We start from the raw sequence: 12,684 nt of genomic DNA on the forward strand, positions 1-12,684 counted from the left end.
AATGAGAATCATTTGAAATTAGAGTCAGATTAAACGAGTGAAATTAAATAAACTTCACAGAGGCGCTGAAAAGACATACACGCGTTAACCTTCGCCCAGGCCGTCGGATTCCATTTTTGGGCCGATGCAGGGTTCTTCACAAAACATTTAGCGATTTCCTTCAAATTTCTATTAAATGTGTTTTCAAAATATGTTTTCAAAGGTAATTTAAGACCCACTATCATATGTTTTTGTTATTTCTGGGTATACACATACACACAATCACATATGGACTTCACATTAAAATAAATGTTTTAATAAATAATGTCAAATAAATTGAATGCAATGTGTACCTGTTTATTTGACCCAGAAGCAGTCTAAAATGAGTCTGCAGCTGACATTATAACACATTTTAACTAAATTTTAACCTTCTTGAGACATCCTATAGATGTCAATATTGGACGTCCAAATGACGTCGTAAAAAGATGTCATAAAAACTTTCATTCCGGCTCCTCTGGGGACATCTATTCAACATCCGACAAATACGTCGAAGTGACGTTTTTTGGACGTCCCTTTTCTCAGTGGGATCAGTCATTGGGTCTGTCAGACTATAAATTTTTGCGGTAATGCAACGAAAAATATTTAAATCTGAATTTAAGACATTTTAAGACTGTTTAAGGCCTTTTATTGGGAAAAATATATTTAAGACTTTTTAAGGACCCGCAGCCACCCTGAAACAGCAAAACAGCAAGTATCTGAGGAATATGTACTAACAGTGGTATTCAAATTAGAAGTGGAATAAAGTAATCAAATGTAAAATACTGCATAGTTGAATGCACTGATCCAATATAACATTACACATGTGTTTCCTTTCTCAACTGTTTACATTCACTAAAGACATAACCGAATGATTTTTCAAGGATACTAACCAAAACGACATTTCGACGTGTTTGTGTGTAGACTAACTGACCATTTAGGCTTGAATCCGAAGCCTACAGTACACTTTACTTAAATCAGCTGTGCTTGTGTCTCATTTGTTTATTCATTTTATAAATTTCAGAATTTTATGAATTGAAATAATTCAGCATTCACTCATTAATGATCAAACGTCCGTTTATTTTGCTGGGATTAAAAGCTTACAGAGAATAATCTGAAACAGAACATTGTTGTTCCTCATTGTAATGTATATTATGCACAAAATCATATCCAATAGCTGTGTTAGAAAAAATGAAATATGACTGATAAAAAGCAGGAACAGAAGAATATCAGCATTGATGCATATGCCTTAATCAGCATTTTCTTGTAAAGAGTCAGCTTCCCTGATTTTCTTATTCTTTAGGGTTATATGCGAATGAATGAAAGAAACTTACAAAATTTTATAATCAAATATCAAAAATGATCAGATAGATGAAATGAGTTGCACTAAAAACCGTTATCCGTAAAATATTGTAAATCATAACATTGGTTTCTAAATAATAGACAATTCTTACTATTTAAACCCTAATAAGCAAAATTGTTTCCACACCATTTAGAGATAGGAATTTATACAGTATGTTAATTGATTTGGATTCATACAATATATAAAGTGATCAAGTTACAGGAAGTTTTCAAGTGAGAAGAAGTGAAGAGGAGGAGAGAAGAGAGGAAGGTCAAGTGAACATTTGAACGTATATGTTAAATTTGCACTCACAGCCATAATGCGAGGATTTAAAATCTTAGTTAAATGTTGATGTGGGTTTGATTAACACTGAGTAGAAATCTCTGTTCTGAATTTGAGAAGTTGCAGATGTTCACAGACATACAATGTCAGACCGAAAACTGTAATACATATTTACTTTGGTCCTGTACTTTAACTGGGTCTTGTAGTAAAACCACAAGACAGAATTTAAAACAACATCTGACTAAATCACAATGGCCAATCTTAGAGAGTGCTGATGTCACACAGCTCTCCATGTACATTTCACTGTAAAAATATATACTGTACCGAGTCAAATCTACTTTTCGTATTTAAATCATTTAAATACGATTTAGCTGAGATTCTCTGAACTAATGGTGTGTTCACAGTGTGACGGCATTACTGCAATAACAAGATTCTGATTTGTAAACTGCATCCATGTTCTCAAAGAACTTATAAATACAACCTGTAAACTCTGACTGTTCTGAGAGCTCTGGATTATCATCCCAACACACTGTGAATGCATCATATTCACTTTAGGCATAAGCTGCTGATTCAAAATGAATGGGATTCCTTCTATCTTATATCTTGTATAATATTTCACTCTATTTTAGGAAAGTTTGGGGATGAATTTTCCTGCACTTTTGCATTTTTTCACTTTGCTAAAATTACAGCATGGGACTTTTTTTGACATATCTGATATTGTTCATTTGTGTGCAAACTTTGTTTTTCTCAAGAGATTCATTTCCTAAAACAGTTTTCAAAAGTGCACAAAACCACAGCTGTATGAACAGGACAAACATGACATTGCATACATGTTCTGTAAATAAGGTTAGAGTAGTATGTTACTTATGTAAAATGTGTAAAGAAGTCAGCAAGACAATATGAATCAGTTTAATTTAACTTAAATGATTAGTTTCTTGTGTAATTTAACTTGTGTATACAATTACATATTAATATGCATTTTTGTGTAATTTAAAGGTTGAATTAGAATAAAGATAACTTATGAATGATTCTAAAATTGTTTAAAATGTGTTTTAAAGTTTGTCTTTTTAGTCTATGGTTCTGTTTTAGTTTTCTGAACTCTATTTATCTTTGCAGTACTGTCCTTTGACTGTCAGGGCGAGTAAGGACACTGAAAATCTTCTGCAGGTCCCAGTTGAAAGAGATTAGGGTTTGTTTGCATTCCTCACGAGAGTACTGGGTCATTCCATACAGCTGATCTATCTGAGAATGACAGAAAAAAAGTAAGAAATTGAGATGAATGAAAAGGGTTAATGCAATGAAATGGTTAATTCTCCATTACCTTCAGTTGTTGTACTGCAATTGTGAAGTTCCAGTGATTCTCTTTTAGTGCCACTGCAGCCTCATCATGGGTCACTCCATGTACAGCCTCCAGAACCTGACCAAACATCATTAATCACTTACTAAACAAAAGTAAAGAGCTAATTAATTTGCTCATTAATGTTTATCAGATATAAACATGTTTATCTTTTGCAAACATCCACAATTTAATTGGTTCACCACAATATGGCAACATCTAATCACTTGAAAATCTCTTGACCAGCATCTCTTGACTCTCCAGTGTTGAACAGAATGTGTGTTTCCAGTGGCTGTTCTAGATCTTTTTCACTGAGAGTTTCAGGTATAGATTAGTTATACCTTAGACATCCTATGTAGAAATATAAAACTAATGCCATGCTGTTTTTTCAGTACAACACAATGAGGTCTGTTACGTCAGACCTCTTGCAGATTCCTTTGCAGATCGGTCGCAAGCAGCTAGCAGCCGCGCAGAACGCCGATCCGACGCTATCAGGTTGTATTGCTGCTGCAACGGATAATCAAAGCTGTGACTCTAAGGTAACATATTTCTGGGACAATGAAATTCTAATGCGTAGATGGGAAGCTGAGGATAGTGTGTGGCAGATCGTAGTTCCGAAGGGTTACCGTAATCAGATAATGGAGCTGGCGCATGATAATGTTCTTTCAGGACATTTAGGAATCAGAAAAACGTATGAGCGAGTGTTACGTCATTTCTTCTGGCCAGGATTAAAATCTGACGTGTCTGACTTCTGCCGTTCTTGTCATGTTTGTCAGATGGTGGGGAAACCTAACCAGAAGATACCTCTTGCGCCACTGCATCCGATACCTGTAATAGGAGAACCGTTCGAACGTATTATTATCGACTGTGTAGGCCCATTGCCGAAATCCAAGTCTGGGCATCAATACATCCTAACCCTTATGTGTGCGGCTACGCGTTTTCCCGAGGCCATTCCTATGCGAAACATTAAAGCTAAAGCTGTGGTAAAGGAGTTGATCAAATTTTGCTCAGTTTTTGGTTTGCCAAAGATTATCCAAACAGATCAGGGTTCCAATTTTACATCAACGCTGTTCTCACAGGTTCTTAGGGAACTTGCAGTTAAGCATCAATTGTCCAGCGCTTATCATCCTGAGAGTCAGGGCACGCTCGAGCGTTTCCACCAAACACTCAAAACCATGCTGCGCGCATTTTGTGTGGAAACGGGTCGAGACTGGGATGAGGGTTTGCCGATGCTTATGTTCGCTATTCGTGAGACTGTGCAGGAGTCGCTAGGTTTTTGTCCCGCTGACTTGGTGTTCGGTCATACTGTGCGTGGACCGCTAAAATTGTTAAAAGAGAAAATACTGGAAGAGAATTCATCTCCAGTATCCGTGCTTGAATACGTGAGTCAGGTTCGTGAGCGATTACATCGTGTGGGTGAAATCGCTAAGGAAAATCTGACTGTAGCTCAAAGCAAAATGAAAAGTACTTATGACGCACAAAGTGCGTATAGGAGTTTTCAGCCTGGTGACTCTGTCCTTGTTCTGCTCTCAATTCCTGGTTTTCTGCTGCAGGCAAGATTTTCAGGACCATACGTAGTCGATGCGAAATTGAGTGAGACGAATTATGTTATCCGCACCCCAGAACGTAAGCGCAAGACTCGTGTCTGTCACATAAATATGCTCAAGCCATATGTGAAAAGAGCAGAGGTAAACGCGGAGTCTGTACCTGTGGCTGCTGTGACAAAATTGCCTTCCATCACCTGTGAAGATGATGATTTAGGTGTTTGCGTCGAAACCACATTATGTGCACGATTGTCAAGTGCAGAACTTTTGCTGAACATTGAAAATCACTTGGGTTATCTTTCTGAGGGACACCGCAAAAACATTGTATCGCTGATTCATGAATTTCCTCCATTGTTCTCAGATAATCTCTCTCAAACCAATGTTCTCTTTCACGATATTGATGTTATGAATGCCACACCTATCAAGCAACATCCATATCGTGCAAACCCATTGAAAAAAGAAATTATGAGAAAAGAAGTAAATTACTTATTAGAACAGGGACTTGCGACACCCAGTTTAAGCCCTTGGAGTTCGCCCTGTCTCTTAGTGCCAAAAACGGACGGTACCTTCAGATTTTGCACTGACTACAGAAAGGTAAACAGTGTAACTAAACCAGACTCATTTCCTTTACCCCGGATAGAGGATTGTATAGACCGCGTTGGTTCTGCATGTTTTGTGACCAGATTAGACTTGTTAAAAGGCTACTGGCAGGTGCCACTGACGGCTCGTGCGTCAGAGATTTCTGCATTCGTCACGCCGGATAATTTTCTCCAATATTCCGTTATGGCTTTCGGAATGCGGAACGCTCCAGCCACCTTTCAGCGCTTGATGCAAAAGGTATTGTCCGGTGTGAAAAATTGTGAAGCGTATCTAGCTGATGTGGTGGTTTATTCCAGTTCTTGGGAAGCCCATTTACGATCGTTACGGGAAGTGTTCCTTCTTCTGTCAAATGCTTCTCTAACTATTAACTTGGCTAAGTGCGAGTTTGGGAAAGCAACGGTCACATATCTGGGTAAACAAGTGGGCCAAGGTCATGTACGTCCCATTGATGCCAAGGTGATGGCAATTTTGGAGTTCCCTGTCCCTAAAACAAAGAGAGAACTGCGTCGTTTTTTGGGAATGGTTGGCTATTATAGGGGATTCTGTAAGAATTTTGCTACGGTTGTGTCTTCACTTACAGACTTGCTAAGTTCATCCAGAGTTTTTCGCTGGAATGCAGATTGTGAGGTTGCATTTAAGGCTGCCAAAGATCTTCTATGCAATGCCCCAGTCCTCTCCACCCCTAATTTCACCCGTCCATTCAAATCGGAGGTGGACTCAAGTGCTTTAGGAGCGGGTGCTGTGTTAATTCAGGAGGGTGAAACAGGAATTGATCATCCAATCTGTTATTTCTCAAGGAAATTTTCAGGAGCACAACGCAACTACAGTACAATCGAGAAAGAAGCCCTCGCATTACTCCTAGCCCTTCAACATTTTGAAGTTTATGTTGGTGGAAGTTCTGTACCAGTGGTAGTATATACTGACCATAACCCCCTGGTCTTCCTTTTGCAAATGTCTAATTCAAATCAAAGGCTAATGAGGTGGGCATTAATGGTTCAAAATTTCAATCTTGAAATACGCCACAAGAAGGGTAGTGAGAATGTGTTGGCAGATGCTCTCTCTCGTGTATATCAAAGTTAATTTACTTCTATAAAATGTGTCAAAACGAAATAAAATAATTCCTGTTTTGGCCTTTGATGGGTGGGAGTGTTACGTCAGAAGACGTATTGTTGTTTTTCCTCCCCCTTTTTTTCCCTGTGTGTGGAGACGTGTGTGCTCGTCTCTCTCTCTCTCTCTCGCTCTCTCTCTTTCTCTCGCTCGCTCTCAGGTAGCTCCGCCTTGATTGGACGTAGGCGAGACGGATTGGTGGACTCGAGTGGAACGTTCCTTTTAAAAAATGCCTGGGATGCAGACGTGGCAGAGGGGAGAGTGGTGTTGGCGTGTTGTAGCTACTGAGGTGTTATTGACATAGTTGACTTGTGATCAGTGAGATCTAAATCGTGTACATTGTTTTGAGTTGTCACCAATTCTTATTCACTTCTGTAAAGCACTCTCACTTTTGATTCTTGACCATATTGTTTTCATTCCATTATAATTCTTTTCGTTTCTTTATTGTGGCAGTTGTATCGCCATTTTTTTTGTGAATATTGTATATATAATATTTTCTTTGATTACTGAAGCGGTAGGGGTTGGGTGCCTTTTTCTTTTGCGTACATATTTTCTCCTGTGTTGAATTAGCCAGGAAAGTCAGGTAAGGACCTCTGTATTTTTTTTTTTCTTTTTTTTTTTTTACAGGGTTTAGTTAGAAATAATTCGGGTTTAGTTTAGTGGTCGTTTTGTTTATTGTTTTGGCCTTGCACAGCCCTGAAGAAGTTGCTTCATTTATTTTCTTGGCTTTGTGACGAAACTAAACAGAAAATAAATAAAAAAGAAAGAAATTGTTGAAACTGATTTTTATTTATTTATGCTGCTTCCCTGACCTAGACCAGGGTCATAACAGGTCTTACACATATACGTTCACAGGGTTTTTAACAGTTGGTTACATGCTTTTCTTTAGTATTAATGCACTAAAATCACAGGAGACAGTGGCCACTGATGGATAGTAATGTTGAAAAATACTGATTTTGTGTCAATATGTTATTACTGTTAATACAATTGTTTAGACTATAAACTATTATCTGATAGTACAAACCAACCCATTTGGTCCTTTAAACAGGATTAGGGAGTGTACATAATAACTGACCCTGGTACTCAATTCACACACACACACATTATATATATATATATATATATATATATATATATATATATATATATATGCAGGAGTGGAAATGGAGGGTAAGGCGGGGGGGCGGCGTCCCGGGAGTGAATTTCGAGGGGGGACGGTGTTCCAGTTCAAATTGGTTCGATTTTTTTTTATAGAAATGAAGGGATTTTCTGTATTTATTCACTCAATATCCTACGAAAACAAAACGATTCAGCGCAAAAACATAGCGCAATAAAATTGCATGATTAATCATAAAAAGATCGCAATGGATTCAAACACCCACACGATCTTACTCGTTGCTCGAAGTGGGCCGGTACGCACCGGCACTTCTCTATTTTAATCTGTAGCATACCCACGCTTTGTCTTGCGTACCGCCACTTCTCACATGTTGCCGGTACTCTAACCACCACACCGAAACATAGAATCAGGCTGTTAATTAATTGTATAAATCGCGCGTTCTGAGCTTTCATAATTATGAGTGGCTAATCACCGCAGCCACTAAAAAGACTGATGAAAAGAGGAGAAAACATGATGATGATCTTGCAAGCTTTTTAAACTTCTCTCGTCCCCCATCCCAAACAGAAGTGAACAAAATAGAGAAAATCACCTTTGAAAGTAACTTGATACTTCAAATAAAGATTGCATCAGAATCAGCAGTTCAAATTATTTCAGCGAATATTAAAATAGAACTGCATGTTCAGGTAGCAATGTTTTAAAAAACTATGTGGTTTCCCCTGTAAATGTGTTTAATGGTTGATTTTCAAAGTATAGTAAACTAAGAGGTAACCATCCAAAACATTCAGTTTTCTTTAACCTGAGGACAAATGTATTTAAAATGTTTGTGACCTGTTCAATTCAGTATGCATCACATATGCACCACATATGCAACTTCCTAGAAAATGTATCTTTAATTTGGCCAAAAATCAAACAGGTAATTTTCTCCAAGCAGTGATTCTGTTGAATAAAAATGTTTGTGCCACACACAGTTCATAAATGTTGTTCATTGACCTTTCATGTGTCTGCTTGATAATTAAGAAAATATTGTTTGGAGGAAACATGAAATAGGCCTGTTTAATGCTAGCATATTATATAATTATATAATATTTTATATTTAAATACATCTGAAAAGTCATTGAAAGTAAAAAATAAAAAATCTTCCCATAGAGAGTCCCCCCAGTGAATCTCAGTCATTTCCAGCCCTGTATATATATATATATATATATATATAGTACATAGTAAGACTTGATTTTCCTGCTAAGACAAAAACTGAGAACAAGAACCCTGCAGAGAAATCTGTCCTCCTTTTGGGTGTTGAAACACCCACTCCTCTCCCCCAAAACAGGTGTTGGTGTAATAAATGTTTACAACCCTTTTGTTCTGCTCTGTATATAAGGTAAAGTGCAAAGCAGTCATGCGGGATTTTTCTGTAGCCAGAAGCCCCCGTGCAGAGATGGGTGAATGTCTGAAGACACTCACACATCACTGTGTGTATATGCATTTCTTTGAGTAATTGATGTTATGCATTTATTATTTCTGAATTGGCTTCTAATTGTCTAACTGTGTAATTGACATGATACATTTTACGTGACAAATAAAATGTTATATTTGATTTACTCTGGATTCTTCTGAAATCATTATGACCAGTAGATTATTGGAGTCCATATTTCCGCAAATCTGCGTCAGGATAGATTCAAACTAAAGGCCCATGAAAGGAGCATGTTAGCACATCATGGGACTTTTTGATTTTTATCTATCAACTGGCTTAGCAAGTTACAGTATCGTGACTAAGAAAACTGTGTTTTTGTATGAACAAGCATGTGGCGGTTCGACTCAAATGCATTAGTAAACTCTGCACCCTCTGACTAAGATCAGAACTGGCGAGTTTGTGATCGTGAAATGCACTAAATCGGCCGAAGTGACTTTTCTAAGTGATATGGGTTTGTAATGAATGAATAATTGAAAATATGGGATACCCAGAATAAACAAATATCTAAATTAATACATAACAAATGATTAATTTCTAACTGGAAACACAACCTAAGACTAATAATCATTTGAAATTGGAGTCGGATTAAACGAGTGAAATTAAGTGAACTTCACAGATGCGCTGAAAAGGCATACATGCGTTAACCTTCGCCCATGCCGTCGGATTCCGTTTTTGGGCCGATTGCGCGGGCCTTACAAAGTGGTGACCCCGACGTGATCTCCCATATCCTGTTGGCGAGTGTTTTTTCAGCTGAAAATTGGGATTTGCAACAAGCAAGGTTTGATCTTCTTCTCTTTCTTCAGCTGTTGTTGTAAGTCCATTCTTATTTGCCTTTTAGAAGTGTTGAGGGAAAGATTGACGCATCCCATATAGACGCATTTGTAGAATGGGTCGGCATACCCATATTAAGACCAGAGACCGAAATCCGGTGGGGCTGGAGAATTAGACAACCACATTTTATCAGGGACATGATAGCGGCAGCGTAGATGAGAAACGAGATCCCTTGCTTTAACCTTAAAGATCTCCTTGTTTGTCTATGCATCAAGAGATTAACCTTAAATTGGAATAACATCATCCAAATTTTATTCTGGTATTCAACAGAGGGTTGTAAATTAAAACCTAAATTCTGAGGTAAAGAATGCCCAGCTACATGTTTATTTGCTTTGCTTCAACAACGTTGCAACATTGAAAATAATTAAACGGTCACGTTGACTTGTGAAAAATCTTGTGATTGGATAAACCAAAATAGAACAAGGAACAAAATCTCTCACTGTAATCCTTTGTGTGTGAAATGTAAAGCTGGACAAAACAGAGTAGTGAAACTAAACATTTTCAAAAAAAAAAAAAGATTTAGGTATAATTCTGTCTCAGTCCTGGAGAACTGCTGCCATGCAGAAGTCCTAGAGACTGCAACTGGGAAAATACACTAAATGTTAAAACTGATGTACATAATGATAATTATGATGTCACTGAGAGGCTTGTAACCAAGCCTGAGGGTTTCACCCATTCAGAGGACATGCTCAGCTTGTCTTTGTTTCATAAAAGAAATTTAGCCAACGAATAAGATGAATCACATCACTATACTTTGAAATTGTTCAAGAGGTGCTAAGAAGGTTTACGACTGATGTCACAAATGGTGTAAACAGCACTGTTTAAGGCTCAGTCTTATAAAACATATCTTTTACCTTGGTCTTATTTCGGACTTTAATATTACTGCACTCTTGTATGTTGTTCAGTGTCTCAAAAGAGACTGAAAAAACAAACAGACCAAAAATTAATCTTTGTACTCTCAATCAGACCGGTGTTTGTCCAACCTTTCTTTTCATATTCAAATAGATTCTCAGAAGAACGTAATTGATTACATCTTAGCCCAAAAATAAGAAAATTGTGTCCAATTTTATATTGTAGTCACAAAAATCTTTAAATGAATTGAGCAATGATTTGACCTAATATTCACAGCATCAAAGTCTAGAACTGGTTTCCAGTTTGTCTTGTTGCTGTGAACACAATGCAGTGCCATCACAGCTGTAGCTGCAGGGCCAAATGCCTTCTGAAAGATCAGTGAGGTGATAACAAGTCACTCTGACCCTCTTGAGACCAGCAAATAAAATTATTTTTAATTTATACTGTTTTAATATAATATAATTTATATTATGATCACATTATGATATATATTATATTATAATGGCCAGGAATGGCCTTTAATCTCATGATGATTCAAGCAATGGTATGGGAGAAAGAGTTTTGGAGAAGAGCAGAAGGAATTAGAATGTAGTAAGGTGGAACCAGAATGTAGACAGAAGTTGGGAGCACTATCAGTGCTGGAAGAATTATGAGGAATCAATGGAGGGATTCAAAGTTGTAATTGTGTTAGACACATTGTTCTCATAGAACACACATTCTAGTTGTTTGTGCTACTATATGTGCACCTAGACTAGTTGAGTTTATTCTTTAAAACACATGACTGCTTTACTGTAAGTGACGCGTGACACACTTAGGTTTAAGGTTGTAGATGCTATGCATTCTAGACCATGTGTCTTGTGTAAGTTGCAATAACTGTAGTACTGAAATTGTACAACAATTTCAAGTTGTATGTGTGTCTATGTTGAATTTGTTTGTCTCCTAAGTGGATCACTCAGCTATCTTCCGTATAGCTGCAGTTACACCATGTACAGGAGCATAGAATTGCCATAAGGCTACAATGTGCTTCACAATTGCATTAAATAAGTTGTTAGGGAAGAAAAATGGAAGGAAGAAATCAAATTAATGGGAAATAACTTCTTTATCTTCAATCTGTGCAAGAATCTTTAATGAGAAAAATTATAATGCCCAGTATTTATCAACTAAAACAATCAACCTGATTGTCATGTCTTGAACAGGCTAAATCCATTCAAGATCTAAACATGATTTAAAACTTGATTCTATTGATCTGTAACCCAGTGACAAGTGGAGATACAAGTTTTGATTTTCCTTTGCAACAAAACCACAAACAAAGTGGACAAGTGTTAGCAAACTCCTCTCTGGGAGCGCTAGATCATATGGGATCTGATCAGGGAAGTTATTTTACTGGACATGTAATTAAAGTTGTGTGAAATGTTAATATCAGGCAGAAACTCTTCTGTTTTTACAGACCACAGAGGTCCAAATGGTCAAGTATTTGAATGACACCATAAATACCAATTGCTAAACAAACAGCACAACACCACAAATGGTGATCTGGTGCCCTAATCACAGATCTGGCTAGTGTGAGATTCCCCCAGGAGACCTGGGTGTCATAATCCTCACAACACAACAGACTGTGTAAGCACAGCTGCAACAGCAACTCAAGGTGCAAGATTCTCTGACAATGCTTAAACTGACCACAAACATTCAGTTTTATCTGGCCTTTATCTTTGCAGAAACATAATCATAATAATGATCTATGTCTTTGTAAACTAAAACAAGTTTTCTTCTAATGGCATAAAATCTTAACAGATTAAAGCCATCTGCAACAACTGTCTGGATAAGACCATTCAAGAAAAATTAAGATGGCACCATCTATCTTAATGCAATTTGTTTAAAGGTTCAAGATCAACTGTTTTTTCTGTGTGTCTGTTTCCCTTTCAGACTGACAGCTGCCATTTTTAGGGCCAGATTCCCCAAGGGTGTCTGGTCCCACCTGCATTTAGCCAGGACACAACTTTACTTGCAGAAGATGGGTGTGTAGAAACTTCAAGAGGCCATTCAAACCTCATTGCACTCATAGATATGGCCTCCCAGTGTAGAACTGGAACTAAATTATGCAACACAAATCATGGTAGGATAGACACCACCCATCTTCTACACAAACATACAGAACACACACACCCTACTACAAACACACAACATCTCTAC

General features: G+C 37.5%; 1 long non-coding RNA gene across 1 annotated transcript in view; it reads right to left on the minus strand.

Moving 5' to 3' along the window:
- Positions 1–1,074: 1,074 nt before the first annotated feature.
- Positions 1,075–12,684, minus strand: part of LOC127494483 (uncharacterized) — a 36,792-nt gene continuing 25,182 nt past the window's right edge. Inside the window, exons 4-5 of the long non-coding RNA XR_007924892.1 lie at positions 2,961–3,056; positions 1,075–2,881 (exon numbers count right to left, since the gene is read on the minus strand). This is a non-coding gene — a long non-coding RNA (uncharacterized LOC127494483). The remainder of the gene's footprint in view (positions 2,882–2,960; positions 3,057–12,684) is intronic.

Source organism: Ctenopharyngodon idella, chromosome 2 (assembly GCF_019924925.1).
Source record: "Ctenopharyngodon idella isolate HZGC_01 chromosome 2, HZGC01, whole genome shotgun sequence".
NCBI classification, from domain to species: domain Eukaryota; kingdom Metazoa; phylum Chordata; class Actinopteri; order Cypriniformes; family Xenocyprididae; genus Ctenopharyngodon; species Ctenopharyngodon idella.